The sequence below is a fragment of the Oryctolagus cuniculus genome, chromosome 2 (genome assembly GCF_964237555.1).
Source record: "Oryctolagus cuniculus chromosome 2, mOryCun1.1, whole genome shotgun sequence".
In the NCBI taxonomy this organism is placed as follows: Eukaryota; Metazoa; Chordata; class Mammalia; order Lagomorpha; family Leporidae; genus Oryctolagus; species Oryctolagus cuniculus.
This window is the reverse complement of record NC_091433.1, coordinates 184,101,196-184,121,566: the sequence shown is the minus strand read 5'-3', so window position 1 is coordinate 184,121,566 and position 20,371 is coordinate 184,101,196. Positions and strand designations below refer to the sequence as shown.

General features: G+C 41.5%; 1 long non-coding RNA gene across 1 annotated transcript; it reads left to right on the top strand.

The window, feature by feature from the left end:
- The first annotated feature begins 554 nt into the window (after positions 1-554).
- LOC138848833 (uncharacterized) lies at positions 555-19,169 on the top strand. The gene is made up of 4 exons (XR_011386956.1): positions 555-656; positions 1,647-1,807; positions 17,613-18,324; positions 18,778-19,169. It is a non-coding gene; the product is annotated as an uncharacterized lncRNA (long non-coding RNA).
- The last annotated feature ends 1,202 nt before the right edge of the window (positions 19,170-20,371 follow it).

The window sequence follows — 20,371 nt, the reverse complement described above, 5'->3', positions numbered from 1 at the left end:
CCTGTGTGCAACTCTAGGATCCTGGCTTCAGCCTGGCCCAGCCCTGGCCATTGTGGTCATTTTGAGAGTGAACCAATGAATGGAAGATCTCTTTTCTCTCTCTCCCCCTCTCTCTAGAACTCTGCCTTTCATATAAATAAATCTTTAAAACAAACATATGTATTTCATATGTGTATATGTACAGTATGGGTAAGGGAATGCTTATATCCATATAAATGTATGTATACAAAGACTTCAAAATGTTCATGGCAAATACATATTTTAAAAACACAATGCATGGATTTAAAATTTTCCTTCTACTACCACAATAAATTTATTTTTTCATTCTATTTTTCCATAAGTTTTTGAAGTACTCTTGTATATACAAAACACAAGTTCTAACCTGCCAGCTAGCGTAATGCTATACATATTTAATTGATTATAAATATAGAGTACATTATGTATAATATGCACATATTATACATATGTTGCTTTCAATTTTGCTGTTTTCTTTTTCACTTTAGAACTAATGCGTCTTTGGTGACATCACTTTTGTGTGTCTTGACCCTTTTTCAGATGTAGAGCATGGGGTCTGAAGTGCTCCTGAGACACAGCAGAGATGTTTCAGGTGCTGCTTGGGTGCTGGGTTGACTCCTGACCACGACTATGGAACACAGGTGAGTCTGTGACTTTTCTCCGGCAGCCCAGCCTCACCAGCCAGAGGACATCTTTGAGGATGTTGGTTGCGTGGACACAAACGTTTAGTTGCATCCCTCACTGCTGTTTCCACTTGTCCTGATTTTTCCTAGCGTCCTCTTTTGCTCTGAGATTTTCCAGGATATTTCACACCACTTAGGGGATTTGGAGATGGAAAGTTTGAGTAAAATGCGTTCCCTCGTTTTCATGTTATGCAAGAGTGAAAACAAAAAAGCCTCAAACTCAATTTAGGATGGAGTGGGATGGGGTGGAGCAGCGCCCATGCACGAGAAACTCCAAACTGCCCAATTGCAAAAAGCGAAACTTTTCCTGAGCTTAATGTTTGGGGTGGGAGATCTCTGGAGGCACTTTGGAAAAAATGATGGAATTTTAAAATAAATGAGAAACACCATGGACATGAATCCTCACTAACATAGACTTTGAGTGATATATATACTCATTTCCATGTTTCAAGTTGACAAGCAAAGGGAGTTACTGGGGCTGGAAGTTTCTGTTCTTGATTTCTGAGAACAACATGCAATGGTTTTAGGAATTTTTCTCCATACTTCCTACTCCCACTACCCCATCCTCTTCAATGCCCCTGTGACTTTTACAGCTCTATCTCTGTTTTATATTTTGATTTTTATTTAGCATGATATTCCAGACTTGGTAAAACCTCCAGGACACAATTATAAAATTTCCTATTTGAGGGAAAAAAGACCTTTTGGTTTTCACCCCATGGAGGACACTTTAGATTAGCCTCTTGACTATTATTAAGCATCTGTGTGTAAATTAGTCGCAGATTGAACTCTATGGAAAAATTTCCCCATACCATCCATTTCTTTCACATCTGTTTACGAATGCTTATGATATTATCTTTTTATTTTAGTCATTATCCTTTCACACTTATTTTTGTTCACATATATATTGCATATTTTCATCAAACATCTATTGCTTCTCTATTTTGTTAGCATCTCTGAATTAACAGAAGAAACAAGACTGGGCATATGCCCATACAGTCTGTTGGGCAAGCAGGATGGGGAACTCCGGTACATACCCATGGACATGAGAGTGAGGATGTAACAGCTTGAGAGGCCTGGGAGACAGAATTTCTGGAAGTCGGGAGCTATTGGTAGGTGCAGAGAATTTTGTTTTTGAGAAGAGAGCTCTCTGGGCTGGTGTAGTCAGAGAAGACTCCTGAGGCTGAAGAACAGAAGGGAGGAAATCGATGAACATGAGAGTTAGTAGTTAAAGGAGCTCCGCTATTTGCATTATAAGCTCAGTCCCCTTGAGTTCTCAGAACCTGTTTCTCCAAATGACCACAATGGCCAAGACTGAGTCAGGTTGAAGCTAGGATCTTTCTCTCACTTTATTATTCTATCAGCTAGTATTTGCAGACACTAGTCTTGTTTATGTGATCCCTTTGGCTCTTAGTCCTATCCTTATGATCAATTGTGAACAAAAATTGATCCCTGGGACTAGTGAGATGGCATTGGTACATGCCACCTTGATGGGATTGAATTGGAATCCCCTGGCACGATTCTAAATCCACCATTTGGGGTAAGTCAGCTTGAGCATGTTCCAAATTGTACATCTCCTCCCTCTCTTATTCCCACTCTTATATTTAACAGGGATCATTTTTAGTTAAAATTTAAACATCTAAGAATAATTATGTGTTAATTACAGTATTCAACCAATAGTACTAGAACAAAACAAAGAAAAAATACTAAATGGGTAAAGTATTACATTGTACATCAACAGTCAGGACAAGGGCTGATCAAGTCACTGTTTCTCATGGTGTCCATTTCACTTCAGCAAGTTTCCCCTTTGGTGCTCAGTTAGTTGTTGCTGATCAAGGAGAACATATGATATTTGTCCCTTTGGGACTGGCTTAATTCACTCAGCATGATGTTTTCCAAATTCCTCCATCTTGTTGCAAATGACCGGGTTTCATTGTTTTTGACTGCTATATAGTATTCTATAGAGTACATGACCCATAATTTCTTTATCCAGTCTACTGTTGATGGACATTTGGGTTGGTTCCAGGTCTTAGCTATTGTGAATTGAGCTGCAATAAACATTAATGTGCACACAGCTTGTTTGTTTGCCAATTTCATTTCCTTTGGGTAAATTCCAAGGAGTGGTACGGCTGGGTTGTATGGTAGGGTTATATTCAGGTTTCTGAGGAATCTCCAGTCTAACTTCCATAGTGGCTTAACCAATTTGCATTCCCACCAACCATGGGTTAGTGTCCCTTTTTCCCCACATCCTCTCCAGCATCTATTGTTGGTAGATTTCTGAATGCGAGCCATTTTAACCGGGGTGAGGTGAAACCTCATTGTGGTTTTGATTTCCATTTCCCTGATTGCTAGTGATCTTGAACATTTTTTCATGTATCTGTTGGCCCTTTGGATTTCCTCTTTTGTAAAATGTCTATTGAGGTCCGTGGCCCATCTCTTAAGTGGGTTGTTTGTTTTGATGTTGTGAAGTTTCTTGATCTCTTTGTAGATTTTGGTTATTAACCCTTTATCTGTTGCATAGTTTGCAAATATTTTTTCCATTCTGTTGGTTGCCTCTTCACTTTCCTGACTGTATCTTTTGCAGTACAGAAACTTCTCAATTTGATGCAATCCCAAATGTTAATTTTGGCTTTGACCGCCTGTGCTTCTGGGGTGTTTTCCAAGAAGTCTTTGCCAGTACCTATATCTTGCAGGGTTTCTCCAATGCTCTCTAATAATTTGATGGTGTCAGGTCATAGATTTAAGTCTTTAATCCATGATGAATGAATTTTTGTGTAAGGTGAAAGGTAGGGGTCTTGCTTCATGATTCTGCACATGGAAATCCAATTTTCCCAATACCATTTATTGAATAGACTGTCCTTACTCCAGGGTTTGGTTTTGGATCCTTAATCAAATATAAGTTGGCTGTAGATGTTTGCGTTGTTTTCTGGTGTTTCTATTCTGTTCCATTGGTCTATCCATCTGTTTCTGTACCAGTACCATGCTGTTTTGATAACAACTGCCCTGTAGTATGTCCTGAAATCTGGTATTGTGATGCCTCCAGCTTTGTTTTTGTTGTACAAGATTGCTTAGCTATTTAAGGTCTCCTGTGTCTCCATATGAATTTCAGCATCATTTTTTCCAGATCTGAGAAGAAGATCTTCGGTATCTTGATTGGTATTACATTGAATGTATAAATTCCTTTTGGGAGAATGGACATTTTGATGATATTGATTCCTCCAATCCATGAGCATGGAAGATTTTTCCATTTTTTGGTATCCTCTTCTATTTCTTTCTTTAGGATTTTGTAATTTTCATCGTAGAGATCTTTAACGTCCTTGGTTAAGTTTATTCCAAGGTATTTGATTGTTTTTGTAGCTATTGTGAATGGGATTGATCTTAGAAGTTCTTCCATTGCCTGTGTATACAAAGGCTGTTGATTTTTGTGCATTTGTTTTATATCCTGCTACTTTGCCAAAATCTTCTATGAGTTCCAATAGTCTCTTAGTAGAGTTCTTTGGGTCCCCTGAATAAAGAATCATATCATCTGCAAAGAGGGATAGTTTGACTTCTTCCTTCCCAATTTGTATCCCTTTAATTTCTTTTTCTTTCCTAATAGCCCTGGCTAAAACTTCCAGAACTATATTGAATAGCAGTTGTGAGAGTGGGCATCCCTGTCTGGTACCAGATCTCAGTGGAAATGCTTCCAACTTTTCCCCATTCAATAGGATGTTGGCCGTGGTTTTTTCATAAATTGCTTTGATTGTATTGAGGAATGTTCCTTCCATACCCAATTTGCTTAGAGTTTTCATCATGAACGGGTGTTGTATTTTATCAAATGCTTTCTCTGCATCTATTGAGATAGTCATATGGTTTTTCTTCTGCAGTCTGTTAATGTGGTGTATCACGTTGATTGTTTTGTGAACATCGAACCACCCCAGCATACCAGGGATAAATCCCACTTGTCTGGGTGAAAGATCTTTCTGATGTGTTGTTGCATTCTAGTGGCCAGAATTTTATTGAGGATTTTTGCATCTGTGTTCATCAGGGATATTGGTCTGTAATTCTCTTTCAATGCTGCATCTTTTTCCGGCTTAGGAATTAAGGTGGTGCTGCCTTCATAGAAAGAATTTAGGAGGATTCCCTCTTTTTCGATTGTTCTGAATAGTTTGAGAAGAATTGGAGTTAGTTCTTCTTTAAATGTCTGGTAGAATTCAGCAGTGAATCCATCTGGTCCTGGGCTTTTCTTTGTTGGGAGGGCCTTTGTTACTGTTTCAATAGCTTTTTTTTTTAACTTTTATTTAATGAATATAAATTTCCAAAGTACAGCTTATGGATTACAATGGCTTCCCCCCCATAACGTCCCTCCCACCCACAACCCTCCCCTTTCCCACTCCCTCTCCCCTTCCATTCACATCAAGATTCATTTTCAATTCTCTTTACATACAGAAGATCAGTTTAGTATATATTAAGTAAATATTTCAACAGTTTGCTCCCACACAGAAACATAAAGTGAAAAATCCTGTTTGAGTACTAGTTATAGCATTAAATCTCAATGTACAGCACATTAAGGACAGAGATCCTTCATGAGGAGTAAGTGCACAGTGACTCCTGTTGTTGACTTAACAAATTGACACTCTTGTTTATGGCATCAGTAATCACCCTAGGCTCTTGTCAGGAGCTGCCAAGGCTATGGAAGCCCCCTGAGTTCACTGACTCTGATCATATTTAGACAAGGCGTTGGTCGAAGTGGAAGTTCTCTCCTCCCTTCAGAGAGAGGTACCTCCTTCTTTGATGACCTGTTCTTTCCACTGGGATCTCACGCGCGGAGATCTTTCATTAAGGTTTTTTTTTGTTTTCCCCAGAGTGTCTTGGATTTCCATGCCTGAAATACTCTCATGGGCTTTTCATCCAGATCCGCATGCCTTAAGGGCTGATTCTGGGGCCAGAGTGCTGTTTAGGACATCTGCCATTCTATGGGTCTGCTGTGTATCTCACTTCCCATGTTGGATCGTTCTCTCCCTTTTTTATTCTATCAGCTAGTATTTGCAGACACTAGTCTTGTTTATGTGATCCCTTTGGCTCTTAGTCCTATCATTATGATCAATTGTGAACAGAAATTGATCCCTGGGACTAGTGAGATGGCATTGGTACATGCCACCTCGATGGGATTTAATTCGAATCCCCTGGTATGTTTCTAACTCTACCATTTGGGGTAAGTTAGCTTGAGATGCCCCGAATTGCACATCTCTTCCCTCTCTTATTCCCACTCTTATATTTAACAGCGATCACTTTTCAGTTAAGTTTCAACACTTAAGAATAATTGCATATTGATTACAGTATTCAACCAAAAGTATTATGTAGAACAAAAAGTGAAGTGAAATGGACACTATGAGAAACAGTGACTTGATCAGCTCTTGTCCTGACGGTTGATGTACAATGTAATACTTTATCCATTTTAGTATTTTTTTTTTTTGTTCTAGTACCATTGGTTGAACTCTGTAATTAACACACAATTGTTCTTAGGTGTTTAAATTTAACTGAAAAGTGATCCCTGTTAGGAATTTGGAAAACATTATGCTGAGTGAAATAAGCCAATCCCAAAGGGACAAATACCATATGTTCTCCCTGATAGGTGACAACTAACTGAGCACCAAAAAGGAAACCTGTTAAAGTGAAATGAACACTATGAGAAACGGTGACTTGATCAGTCCTTGCCCTGACTGTTGATGAACAACTTAATATGTTATCCCTCTTACTGTTTCAATTTCTGTCTCAGTTATATTTCTGTTTAGGTTTTCTATGTCTTCCTGGTTCAATTTAGGTAGGTTGCATGTGTCCAGGAATCTATCCATTTCTGATAGATTTCCCTGTTTGCTGGCATACAAGTCCTTGTACTAATTTCTAATGATTCTTTTTATTTCTGTGGTGTCTGTTGTTACGTTTCCTTTTTCATCTCTGATTTTATTGATTTCGGTTTTTTCTCTTTTAAGTTAGTTGGACCAATGGGGTGTCAATTTTGTTTATTTTTCAAAAAACCAGCTCCTCATTTGGCTGATTTTTTGTAATTTTTTTTGGATTCAATCCTGTTGATTTCTTCTCTGATTTTAATTATTTCTCTTCTCCTACTGGATTTGGGTCTAGATTTTCTAGATCCTTGAGATGCAGTGAAAGCTCATCTATTTGGTGCCTTTCCAATTTCTTGATGTAGGCACCTATTGCTATAAACTTTCCTCTTAACACTGCTTTTGCTGCATCCCATAAGTTTTGGTATGTTGTGCTGTTATCCTCATTTACTTCCAGAAAATTTTTGATTTCTCTTTTGATTTCTTCTGTGACCCATTGTTCATTCAGGAGCATGTTGTTCAGTCTCCATGTGTTTGCATATGCTCTAGGGATTCTTGAGTTGCTAATTTCCAACTTCATTCCTTTATGGTCTGAGAAGCTGCATCATATGATTCGAATTCCTTTGAATTTGCTGAGACTTGCTTTATGTCCTAGTATGTGGTCAATCCTAGAGAAGGTTCCATGTACTGCTGAGAAGAATGTAAATGCTTTCTGTGTAGGATGAAAAGTTCTGTAGATATCTCTTAGATCCATTTGGGCTATAGTGTTGTTTAAATCTACTGTCTCCTTGTTGATCTTCTGTGCTGTTGATCTATTTCTGAGAGTGGAGTATTGAAGTCCCCCAGTACTATTGTATTGGGGTCTAAGTCTCCCTTTAAGTCCCTTAACAAATCTTTTAAATAAACCAGTGCCCTGTAATTAGGTGCATATACATTGATAATCGTTATATCTTCCTGTTGAATTGATCCCTTAATCATTATATAGTGCCCCTCTTTGTCTCTCTTAACAGTTTTTGTGTTAAAGTTTATGTTGTCTGATATTAAGATGGCTACGCCCGCTCTTTTTTCATTTCTGTTGGCATGGTATATCTTATCAATTTTTTGAGATCTGCTTCTTGCATTTCTTCTATCTCACCATCTTCATAATCTTGAATTGGGGTGTCTTTTTCATTTGGGGGCATCATAGTGCCTTCCTTGTTCTTGTTACCTTGGTTTCTGAGTTTGTTTGACATTGTGGAGATATTCTTTGGTTTCTTCGCTGTGGTGCTTTTTCTCGTTATACTATGACTCTAGATTAAGTGGACTGTCTGCTTTTGATGGATCCTTAGAGGCTGTGATGGGTGTGGCCAGAGAGTGCTGTTTGGTTCTTCAGGGTTAAGGGTGTGCCAAAGGTGACTCATCCAGATTGTTCTCTTGCTCTCTCTCTCTCTCTCTCTCTCTCTCTTTTTCTGACTCAGTTGGGAAGTAGTTCTGCACAACTGAGTGGAATTGAGGGTAGTTGATGTATGAAATCTGGCCCCTGTGGGAATTCGTCTGCTCTACCCCTGGGACCACAGAAAGAGTTTATGCAGCCCTCATTGTGCTCTCAAATTTCTCGACAGTCTCTCACCGGGTTGCCAAGGTTACCAAGTTTGTGTAATCGGTGAGTTCTCTCGCCCCCTCTCAGATTTTCACAGTCTCAGTTCGTTAGCTCCACACTTTCACTAGCTCCTAACCTCCTGTTATTTCTCCCCACCAGAGTCAGGTTTTTCTGCTTGACTAATGGTGGGTGCCGCTTTACTTACGTAAAATGGTGCCTGCTCTTTGTCTTGCTCAGCTTTGTAAGGTGAGTGAAGAGAGAGGCTAGTGTCCGTGCCAGTTCCCATTATTTATTCTTTTTTTCTCTCCTCCAGTCAGGCTGGTGAACTTTCCCCAGGGGGGCGTCAGGCCTCATTCCCTCTAGGCTCTTTCTGCCTTTCCCTGCCAATGTCTCGGGTTACCGAGGTTTTTGTCTCACCTCCCCTTCCAGCGCTGGTGCACAGACTCTGCTGCTGGGCTTCCAAGCGGTGGGCAACCTTGCTCTCCCCGTAGGTCCTCTGTGTCACATCCATTAGATCTGGAAGAGTTTCCTCTGCAATTTTTTCCTGAGCCTTTTCCTGAGGCTACAGTAACTCCACTTTTATTAAACTATCTTTTCCTGGACTATCGGTGTGCGCCCTCACTATTCCGTCATCTTGGCTCCCCTTGTTCTTGAGTTTGTTTCTGGTTTGTTTTGCTATTGGTTTGCCCTACATCAATACCACACATCTTAAACATTATAGCTTCACAAAAGTGTTGATCTATTGATTTACTTTAAAGAAAAGTCTTCAAGTTTCTTTTATAGCATGTCTTTTTTACTCTCAACACTTTCCTTGCCACATACATTTAAAAACAGTTTGGGGCTGGTGCCGCAGCTCACTAGGCTAAACCTCATCCTGGCTGCTTTTCTTCTGATCCAGTTCCCTGCTTATGGCCTGGGAAAGCAGTGGAGCATGGTCCAAGTGCTTGGAAATACTGCACCTGGGTGGGAGACCTGGAGGAAGTTCCTGGCTCCTGGCTTCATATCGGCACAGCTCTGGCCATTGCAGCCATTTGGGGAGTGAACTAGAGGATGGATGGCCTTTCCCTCTGTCTCTCCCTCTTTCTGTCTGTAGCTCTACCTCTCAAATAAAAAAAACCAAAATCTTAAAAAAAATTATCAAGTTAAAAGCACCCACAAAATCACACACATACACACTGCTGTTTTTGGATTTAGATTGATATCATACTGAATCTATAAACCATTTTAAATATTAAGTCTTCCAGTATCACAAATGCACTCTACTCTTCAATTACTGAAGTCCTCTGCAATAATTCTTACTTAAGTTTCATGTTTCCCATAAAATTTTGTACGGTTTTTGCAGGACTTATATTTTGATGTTACATTAAATGACATAATTCAATTTTTTTATTTTCTATTGGTTTACTGAGAGTAAACATATATACACATATAATGTATGATGTACAAATATTATAATTTATGCATATTTATAATATGCTTAAATAACATCTATATTTTGCAAAAATTATATAATGTGTTATGTGCAGTTAAACACATACAGTATTTGATTCCAGCAATATTTCTTTAATTTTTATAATTGGTAGATTATTTTTGATTTCCATATACAGAATTATTTCATCAGCAAGCAGGGACTGCTTTGTTTCTTCCTGTGTAATCCTTGACATCTGTGTGTCCTTCTGTTTAGTTTTCACACCTTATATGATATTCAGTATTTGTTCAAAAAAGTGAAAATAGCAGCCCCATTTATCTCAGTATGAAACTCAGGAAACATTAATTTTGTTTCTCAAAGGGATTTTATTAATATAAGAGATATTCAAAAAATATGGAAAATATATATTATGTTTTAGAAATATTTTGCACCAAAGTAAACTGATCTTTTTTTAACTTTTATTTAATGAATATAAATTTCCAAAGTACAGCTTATGGATTACAATGGCTTCCCCCCCATAACGTCCCTCCCACCCACAACCCTCCCCTTTCCCGCTCCCTCTCCCCTTCCATTCACATCAAGATTCATTTTCAATTCTCTTTACATACAGAAGATCAGTTTAGCATATATTAAGTAAATATTTTAACAGTTTGCACCCACATAGAAACTCAGAGTGAAAAATACTGTTTGAGTACTCGTTAGCATTAAATCTCAATGTACAGCACATTAAGGACAGAGATCCTACATGAGGAGTAAGTGCACAGTGACTCCTGTTGTTGACTTAACAAATTGACACTCTTGTTTATGGCATCAGTGATCACCCTAGGCTCTTGTCATGAGTTGCCAAGGCTATGGAAGCCCCCTGAGTTCACCAACTCTGATCATATTTAGACAAGGTCGTAGTCAAAGTGGAATTTCTCTCCTCCCTTGAGAGAGAGGTACCTCCTTCTTTGATGACCTGTTCTTTCCACTGGGATCTCACTCACGGAGATCTTTCATTTAGGTCATTTTTTTTTTTCCCCAGAGTGTCTTGGCTTTCCATGCCTGAAATACTCCCATGGGCTTTTCAGCCAGATCCGAATGCCTTAAGGGCTGATTCTGAGGCCAGAGTGCTAAAGTAAGCTGATCTTTTAATTCCATTTTCCTTGCGTGAACTTTTCAGAAGTTTCCTCTTATAAATCTTTTTTCAAATTAGTGGTATCCTCTTCAACTTTAATGGCTAAGGTTTTTCTGAATAATTTTTTCCTATTAAATTCATTTGGTAAATTTCATTAGTTGTATTTTGGGGGTGCAGGGAATGCAGGAGGTAGCTGAGTTTATCAATTGCTGAGAGAGGTGTATTAACTTCTCCTGTAGTGATTGTAGTGGGTATTTGGCCTTGTAGTTGAGTTGTACAATCTGGTACCAGAGTGTCTGGGATCCATATACAGTTCTAGCTCCTGATTCCAACTTCTTGCTAGTGCCAGACCTGGGAGGCAACAGATGATGATGACACAAGTAGCTGGTTCCCCTCACCCCCTTGGGACTTGGGACTTGGATTGCATCTGCAGTTCCTGACTCTGATCCTGACTCAACCTGGATATGGTCAGCATTTAAGAGCTTGAATGGGGCCAGTGCCACGGCTCACTAGTCTAATCCTCCACCTTGCGGCGCCGGCACACCTGGTTCTAGTCCCGGTTGGGGCGCCAGATTCTGTCCCGGTTGCCCCTCTTCCAGGCCAGCTCTCTGCTGTGGCCAGGGAGTGCAGTGGAGGATGGCCCAAGTGCTTGGGCCCTTCACCCCATGGGAGACCAGGAGAAGTACCTGGCTCCTGCCATCGGATCAGTGTGGTGCACTGGCCGCAGCATGCCGGCCACGGCAGCCATTGGAGGGCGAACCAACAGCAAAGGAAGACCTTTCTCTCTGTCTCTCTGTCTCTCTGTCTCTCTCTCTCACTGTCTGCTCTGCCTGTAAAAAAAAAAAAAAAGAGAGAGAGAGAGCTTGAATGGATCTCTCTCTATATGCCTCTCAAATTAAATGCAAAAACTCTATATGATTGTAAATTTACTCATTTCTTCCAGTGAGTTTACCAGTTTTGGCAATATGTATTTTGAAATTATATTGCTGGGGGGGGCTGGCTCTGTGACGTAGCAGGTAAACCTGCTGTCTGCAGTGCCAGCATTCCATACGGGCGCCAGTTCAAGTCCTGGCTTCTCCACTTCCGATCTGGCTCTGCTATGACCTGGGAAAGCAGTAGATGATGGCCCAAGTCCTTGGGCCCCTGCACACATGTGGGAAACCCAGAAGAAACTTCTGGCTCCTGGCTTTGGATTGGCATAGCACTTCTCATTATGAAGTGACTATATTTAAAAAAAAAAGTTTATTTATTTGACAGGCAGAGTTACAGAGAGGCAGAGAGAGAGAGAGAGAGAGAGAGAGAGAGAGAGGTCTTGCATCTGCTGGTTCACTTCACAGATCGCTGAAATGGCCAGAGCTGCACCCATATGAAGCCAGGAGCCAGGAGCTCCTTCCAGGTCTCCCACGTGGGTGCAGGGACTCAAATACTTGGGCCATCTTCCACTGCTTTCCCAGGCACATTGGCAGGGAGCTGGGTCAGAAGTGAAGCAGTTGGGACTTGATTCAGCACCCATATGGTATGCCAGCACTGCAGGCAGCAGCTTTATCCGCTACACCACAGCCCCAGCCCCCATATTTATTTTTATACATATTGTTTTAGAGTATATTTGGTCTAATACTAGAATAATGATATCACTATTTTTGGTCAGGGTTTGGCTTCCATCTCTTCATGTGGAATCATTTGTGTCCGTGTGGCTTATGTATGTGTTTTATAAAAAGCTTATGTATGAATGCTTTTATACTGTCTAGTAGTCTTTATTTTTAATTATAATTTTAATTCCATTTAATTTCAAGGTGACATGTGGGCTTGTGTCTTTATCCTTATTTTTATGTATCTGAAAAGGAGAGAGAGAGAGAGAGAGAGAGAGAGAGAGAGAGAGAGAGAATGATAGAAGCCATTGGCTCACTCTCCAAATGCCTGCAACAGCTGAGGCTAGGCCGGGATGAAACAAGGAGATGAGGTTCCCCATGTGGGTGGCAAGGGCCCAGGTAGTTGAACCATCACCTGCTGCTTCCTACGGTGCAATCAGCAGGATGCTGTATCCAAAGTGGAAACAGGAGTTGATCCTAGGCACTGTGATATACAATGCAGGCATCCCCAAGTGGTGGCTGAACTCACTAAACCATAACTCCCATCCTGAGTTTGTATCTTTAATCTAATTCTGGCCTATTTATTCGCCTAAATTTTTCCTTTGTCTTAATTTTTTAGAGTACTCATGTGTTTATAATTTCACTTCTTAAACTTCTAGTAAAAACATACTCTGTATATGATTTTAGCAATCACCATAGAAAGGAATAAATACTGAACTCATAAAAGTCTAAATTTAAGCAGTGTTATGCCCACATTCTACATAATGTGTGGGCTTTAGATCACATTGACTCCAGTTACTTTCTAACTCATATGTTTGTTGCTTTTGTCTTGGAAACTCATGGACTTATTAAAATGGTTATATAAGCAGTATTTCCTGAATGGTTGCATTCTCCCAAACAGGTATGTTGAAACCTAATTGCCACTGCCAATAGCACTAAGAGGTACCTCTCTTGAAAGGTAAATAGGTCATTAAGGCTGTATCATCATAACTGGGGTTAATGCCCTTATTAAAAAAGGACCCCAGAAAATCAGCTAGCCCTTCCTGCAATGTAAGGATACAGCGAGAAGGCACTGTCTGAGAGACAGGGAACAAGACCTCATCAGACATCCAATGGCTGGCTCCTCCTTCTTGGACTCTCTGGACTCGAATTTACGTTTCTGTTGTTTAAAAGCCAGTATGTTTATGATAATTTGTTGCAGCCACACAAATAAACTAAGACAGTGTTTATTAAAATATATTCAGGCCAGATATCTGGTGTAGTAGTTAAGATGCCTACATGCATACCACAATGTCTATCTAGGTTCTAGTCCTGGCTCAGCTACCAACTCTAGGTGAGTGCTGATGAGCTCGCTGTGAGGCGGCAGCAATAGCTCAGGTGGCTGCGTCCCTGTACCCACAAGGGACACCTGGATTGTTTCTAGCTCTCAGCTGTGGCCTGACCCAGTGCTCCCACTACTGGATATTGCAAGCATTTGGGGAGTGAACTAGCAGGTGGAATCTCTCTCTCTCTCTCTCTCTCTCTCTCTCTCTCTCTCCCCCCTCACCTCCTCCCCCTTCTCAAATTAATGGATGAGTAATTTATTTAAAAAGATAGTCACATATTTGCACTTTCTTTGTTTTCATTCCAGCTCACATCTCACCTTCCATCTGGCATCGGTTTCCTTCTACCAGATATAATATTTTTTTCAGAATTTTCTTTACCGAGGGTGACCTGATGTTATGTCTGTGTTTTAAATCACTTGAAAATGTTTTAGTTTTGACCACATTCCTGAGAGATGTGTTTGAGGATGGCATTTCTCATCAACCACCTCGTCTTCTCACACAGATGAGACGCCATTCCGCTTTTTTTGGTTTCCATTGTTCAGAAGTCCAGCTGCTACTCCGGCGTTTCTTTAGCTTCCCTTCCACAGCCTCTCCTTTAACTTTTCATCTCTAGTGATGTTGAGCATTTTTCTACAATGAGTTTAATTTGATTATCTTTAATTCATTCAGTTTCTAATTCATTGTCAGTTCTGGAAAGTTTTAAGTTATTGTATTTTCAGATATAGGCTATTGCCCTTCAGACACCCTATCTGCACCCTCCTTCTGGAAGTCCGATTGGAAATTTTTAAGATCACTTCACTGAAACTTCTAGTCTCATAATTGCTCTACCATATTTTATGTGCCCTTGTTTTGCTACATCGTAATCTGGATAATTTCTCCTGAACCTTTCTTATAATTTACTACCTATATTTTCAACTCTTTCTGATCTGTGCTTAAAAGTGACCACTGAATTTTTAACTTTAATAGTTCTCTATTTCTGTAATTCCTATTTTTTCAAAAAATTCTGTCTATTTTATGGATTATCATAACATATTTTCAAGCATTATTATAAACTTTTTGTATAATTTATGAAAACAATATAGAGATAATAATTCATATATAATTTTTATTTCTTAGATCATTTTAAAATTATTTCTATTGCCTTTACTTGGTTATTCACCATTTTTAACCTATAATCATTCTGTCCTTGTATGTTTGACTATGAACTCTTCTGATTACTGAGAAAATTATTTGTGGACCTTTTTCAACCACACATTTATCCAGAGAATATTGAAGTATTTTGCAATTTTAATCTGTTTTGTGTTTATTTTCATTTTATTCTTTTAAATATTTTTATATATTTGAAGGGTAGAGTGACACAGAGAGAGAAAGAGACAGAGATCAATCCTTCATCCACTGGCTCACTCCCCAAATGCACACAACCTCCAGGATCAGGTCAGGCTGAAACCAGGAGCCAGGACTTTTACCAGGTCTCCCATGTGAGTGGCAGGGTCCCAGGCATTTTAGCCATCATCTGATGCCTCTCAAGAATCGCCAGCACGAAGCTGGATCTGAAGCAGAGTAGACAGGACACAAACCAGCACTCTGATACGGGCATGCCAAGTGGTGAATTAACCAGCCGTGCCACAACACCTACCCCTGAAGATTTTTAAACAATTCTTAATATATTCTGGCATACTAAAATATATTCCAAGCTAAATGGCAATCATTTTCTAAATGGAAATAATAATACCTACATCTCGCAGACATGAGACTAAAAGAGTTCAATGTGACAACCTTGACAAAATCCCGGAGTCAGGCTCTTTCTGGGTACCCAAAACCATTGTCCATAGTGATTCTCCAACTTCAGTTGCTGGTTGTTCATGTTAATTGGAATAGAGTAAGTCCAAAATGATGAGTTTCTGGTATCGGAGTCACCTGCTCTCCTGCCCCATGTCTCGTTCTGTTCCTATCTCCCACAGCTTCCCCCCCCCATGATTATTTAGTTAGCACACTTTTTAAAATAAATGTGAATTTATGAATTAACATTTCTTTCTATGGATCAGTTTTCTAGCTTTAGCTTGAAATTAAATAGTACTATTTTATTTGTTTGAGATTCCTTTTTAAATTTATTTATTTATTATTTAATTTCAAAGGCTGAGAGACAGAGTTCTGCCCAAATGCCCCCAAACAGCCAACTGTGGGCCAGGCTGGTGTCAGGAGCCAGGGACTCAGGCTGGGTCTCCTGCAGGAACCCAAGCACTGCAAGAACCCAAGCATTGCACATTAGCAGGAAGCTAGTATGGAGAGTGGAGACAAGAGCTGAACCCAGGTACTCCCATATGGTTTGTAAGCATACCAACTGGCAACTTAGCCATTGTGCTAAAAGCCTACCCTGGAATTTTTTTTTTTTTTTGAGACAACACTTTTAATTTACTTTACACTCAAAGGTTTAATGCTCCATTAAATAAAGAGCTCAACAAATCTTAATACTTGAAATATCAATTGCATCCCAGACTTCAGAGAAGGATAGAAGGCGCCAGACAAGCTGAGCTCTCGGTTGGCGCCCCCCAACTAACCTGCTGGCAGATTCTGTTCAAGTCATCCCATCTCGTCATCTGTACTGTGGGAAAATAATAACACTCGTCCTGGTGGCCTCGTAGGCTGCTGTGAGAATCAGATTCAGCATGGCTGAGAACGTGCTGTAAGTGTACACAGACAGGGTGTGCACGTGTGAGGTGTAGCTCGCGGCAGCCAGGCTCTAGACTCCTGGGAACACGTTTCTGGGCTGTGTTCCCAGCTGCTTTTCCTTGCTTTGGTGATTGTGAGCAGAGCTCTTGAGGTCTGAGAAGCTCTGCTAGCCCATGAGTGCAAAAAGATGAGAGAGAGAAATGATAATATTTCTTTCTCCATAGGGAACTTCCAGCATCTCTGAGGAAACAGAATTTCTTTTGATCACAGGAGAGCAGAAAAGGATGTTAACCATGGAGTGCCCACTACTGAGGTTTCTGAATACCAGCCTGGGGAGGGGGCCGGGGGGATTTGATCACAGAGAACAGGCTGGTGTGGGTGTGGGTGTGAGTCACCCGCTACTCTAACCCTGGGTCCAGTTCCAGATCTGCTGTCTCTGTTGGGTTCTACCAAGACTCCCACTGCAAAGACAGCAGACAAGCTGGAGGCCCCAAAACACAAAAGATATTGGGGCTGCTTGCAAAGTCCAACACCGATAGGACCAGGCAGGGAAATGTGTGTGAGTGGCGAACGGGAGAGTACTCATTGAATGAAAGGAGACTCGCCACAGTCACTTGCAACCCCTGTCACCACCCTGGATAGCAGGAAAGTGTGCATGCGTGCCTGTGCATGTGTGCATGCATGTGAGTTGGGAGTGCTTGCACAATGAGGCCAGCTAGGGACAGGTCATAACCCCTCCCATTAGGGATGATGTTGCATGGGATCCCTGCAAGAGTTGCCTCCTTCTCAACAGGGCCACCACCATACAGCCAAGAGTTAACATCCTCTCCAGGCTTCATTGTGTCTCCCTCTGGGTGTTAGAGGGCAAATTTGTAGAAATAATAAGGTTCTCAGAGCCAAACACTCGCCTCTGTTTCAAAGGGACTCCCCAGGCCAACCATGATGGGGCCAAATAAAATATGTCCCAGAGCTGAACATGCTCCCTGACTGCCAGGCAGAGTCTCCTCTTCCCAGGGAAAGGAAATCTGTTCAAACTCAAAGGCAATGCTTCACCCTTGTTCCAAGCACTTCTTTCCGCTACCTTCCTCCTCTCTCTCTCTCTTCTTCATTTTTGAGAAAACGTGCGTTTCTCTTCCTTCCTCCTGACTCCTAATCCTGCATTCACAGCTGCAGTCCCAGAGAGCCCAGGCTGAACTGGGTGAGAGAAAACAGGAGCTGCTGCTCTCACTGCGAAAGGGAAGGGCTCATTGCTGGCACAGGGAGGGAGGGATGAGCTGGGAGTGATTTGTTCTGAGTGGCTGCGACTGTCAGAATATCTCCCGTGCTTCTCCAGTACAGAAATGATCACTAAACTCTTCTCAAATTTGCTTTTGGATCTTCCAGCCCAGAGTTATGGCTGCTGACAGCAGAGTTTGGAAACCTGGGACTGCAGAAAACAGCTCTGCTGCCACTGCACCCCCATCATTTCCTGGAGGAGGGGAAGAGGGAGATCCCCATGAGTCCCCACAGAAGTGGTCGGAGATAAACCCCAACCCAAGAGGCCTGTGCTGCTGCGAGTTTCTGGGGCTTCTGGAAGTGGTTTGCTGGCAACGTGGGCGGTACTGGCACGCCATTCCTAAGATCAGCCACGAGGGCACACACAGATAGCAGGTGAAAACGTCATCTCAGGCTTTACCCTCGAACCACCGAGGAAACGCCTCTGGTCAGCGCCAGAGATAGGCCCACGGAACTTCATGAAAGGCGCACTAATGGAGCATAAACACACCTCCTTCTCCCAGACACTTGGGGCTGTGTTTACAGATTAAATCTCAGGATGTGTATATTTGGTGCTCTGATTCCAGGATATTAATGGCACAGAGAACTTGTCTGGTGATGGCTCAGTCACATTAACGCCTGATGGACGGTTCAGATGTGAAAGGTGCACTGAGACATACGGAGGACTCCAGGACTTGGCATGTGCACATCCCAAGGTTGCAGGGCTGGAATGTGAATTCATTTGCAGTTTAACCCTGCGGGAGACGAGTCATCTTGAATACTGCAGCCCCAGAAGGCAGGGTCTTGCTAAATAGAAGGAAATGTGCAAAGCATCTACCTGGTGAGTCTTGATGTGCCTAATGTAACCCAACAGGGTTTCTAGGAAGCTCTGTAGGTTTAAACCATTATCTCAAGACAAGTTCAGAGGTCAACCAGTGGCAAGTTCCTAAAGCCTGGTTAAATCCTCCAGAGGTATCTAGGTCATCTTTTCCTGGAGAAATCTAGAGAGAATTCTCACAGAAGGTGCTGGGTGGTGGGAAAACCATGTCTTACCAAACACTTAACAAACACCTGTAGCATGTCCATCACTCATTGAGCTAGACGACAAATGAGAGGAAGACATTTTTTCTGGAGGTTGGGTGTGGTCTGCTTGGAAGCAGAAGCAGACTCACAGGCACAAATGTAGAACCCAAAGAACAATTAAACTTTATGTCTAAGGGTATAGCATAAGATAGAGCCAGGCTCGGAAGCAACTGCTAAGATTTATCAACAACCTTCTCTCCTCCATTTCCAGGTGCACTGGCAGCTTCACAATAAGAGGCTCCAGGAACTCGGGAGGAGAACATGGTGACAGCACTGGATATGTTTTAAGCAGCAGCATGAGCTAGTGTGCAGGGCACCAGGGCTGATTAGAAAAGTCCATCTCTTGTTTTACCTTATATCACTGCTGGATGTCACACCCATAGCTCTTTATAGATGAAGGAATCCACTGAGCTGAAGCCAGGACAGCCCTGGGGTGCCCCTGGGACTTCTGCTGTCTGATTTACCACTAAGCACCAAGCAGCTTCCTTTCTTAGTGCTTTGCTGTAGATACCGGAAGTCCCCTCACTCCTGCCAAGGACACACCAGAGTCCCAAATCAACCAAACCAAGTGCCCAAGGCAGGTGGAAAAGAAAGAGTTCTGATAAAGAGGTTGAAGCCTAACAAAATTATTATTAAAAAGCAGCCTTTGTTTTTCATGAGTATTGTCTTAAAACTAGTAGAAAGCAGAGCCCATGTGCCTGTGTATACAATTTAAGTGATTTCCAGATAGGACTGCTCAAAGAAGAACTTTTTTACCCCTCAAAGTCAGGGGTATAAAAGCAGGGTCTGTGGCCCCAGGGCTCTGTGGGCATCTGCTGTGTCCTTAATATGCATGCTTACTTCCTGGCCCCAGCCCACACCTACTGAATGAGAATCATCACATGAACATCATCCAGAAAATAACAACAACAACACAAATGTTTCAGCCTTGTTGAAAGCCCATCCCAATGAAAGCAATGCCAGTAAGAGTAGAGACCCCAGTGTTAGGTCCATTTCCAAGACCATTAATCCGTACCACACTTACGGAATGCCCCTTTGTGCCAACTCCAGTGTCAGGTACTAAGGAGAAAGGAGTGGACCGGACTCGGCTCCTGCCCTTGGAAGCACATTTGCTTTTCAGGAGGCTGTGGCTGAGGCACGCTCTATGGCCATCACTTCTGGAGCACAAAGAGTTCTCAGAGAACACAACACAGCATCCCGATCCCTGCTCTTTGTGACTCATACTGAAAACTTCTAGGCTGAATTAAGCCTGAAAAGAAAAGAGAAAGAAAAGAAAAAGAAAAAATGAGAAGTAAATACATCTGACAATAAATTTGAGATCATAAACCTTGGGATTCTTTTTATAATACCATGCACTTCAAAATCAGGCAGTATTTTTCATCCGACATGGATTTAAAGGTAGCTCAAAGAAAACACAGGATTAACTGTAAGTAGAGAGCATGAGCCAAGCTTCCAAATAAACACATCAGAGACTTGCTCTAAAAAAAGACAGAACACAAATAACCTCCTCCTGGTATGCCTACAGTTTCGTTCAACTGTTCCCAGGTCATGAACTAATTTGCCAAAAAGAGGTTAACTCCAGTGCAGCGAGGCAGCATTTCAGGAAACAGGTTTTGTGCATTTGCCTGTGGAGGCTTGGCCACTGGAGGCCCTGCCTGCGAAATGGCTCTCGGATGAGCACTTTCTGAAACCCTTTAGTGTGAGTTAGTGCATGGGCGATGCATGAGGACATTGGAGAATATGGGCCTGAACACACATGGGCTTGGCTTTTACTCAAATGCGGATGTGTCCAAGTCGGAGGATTC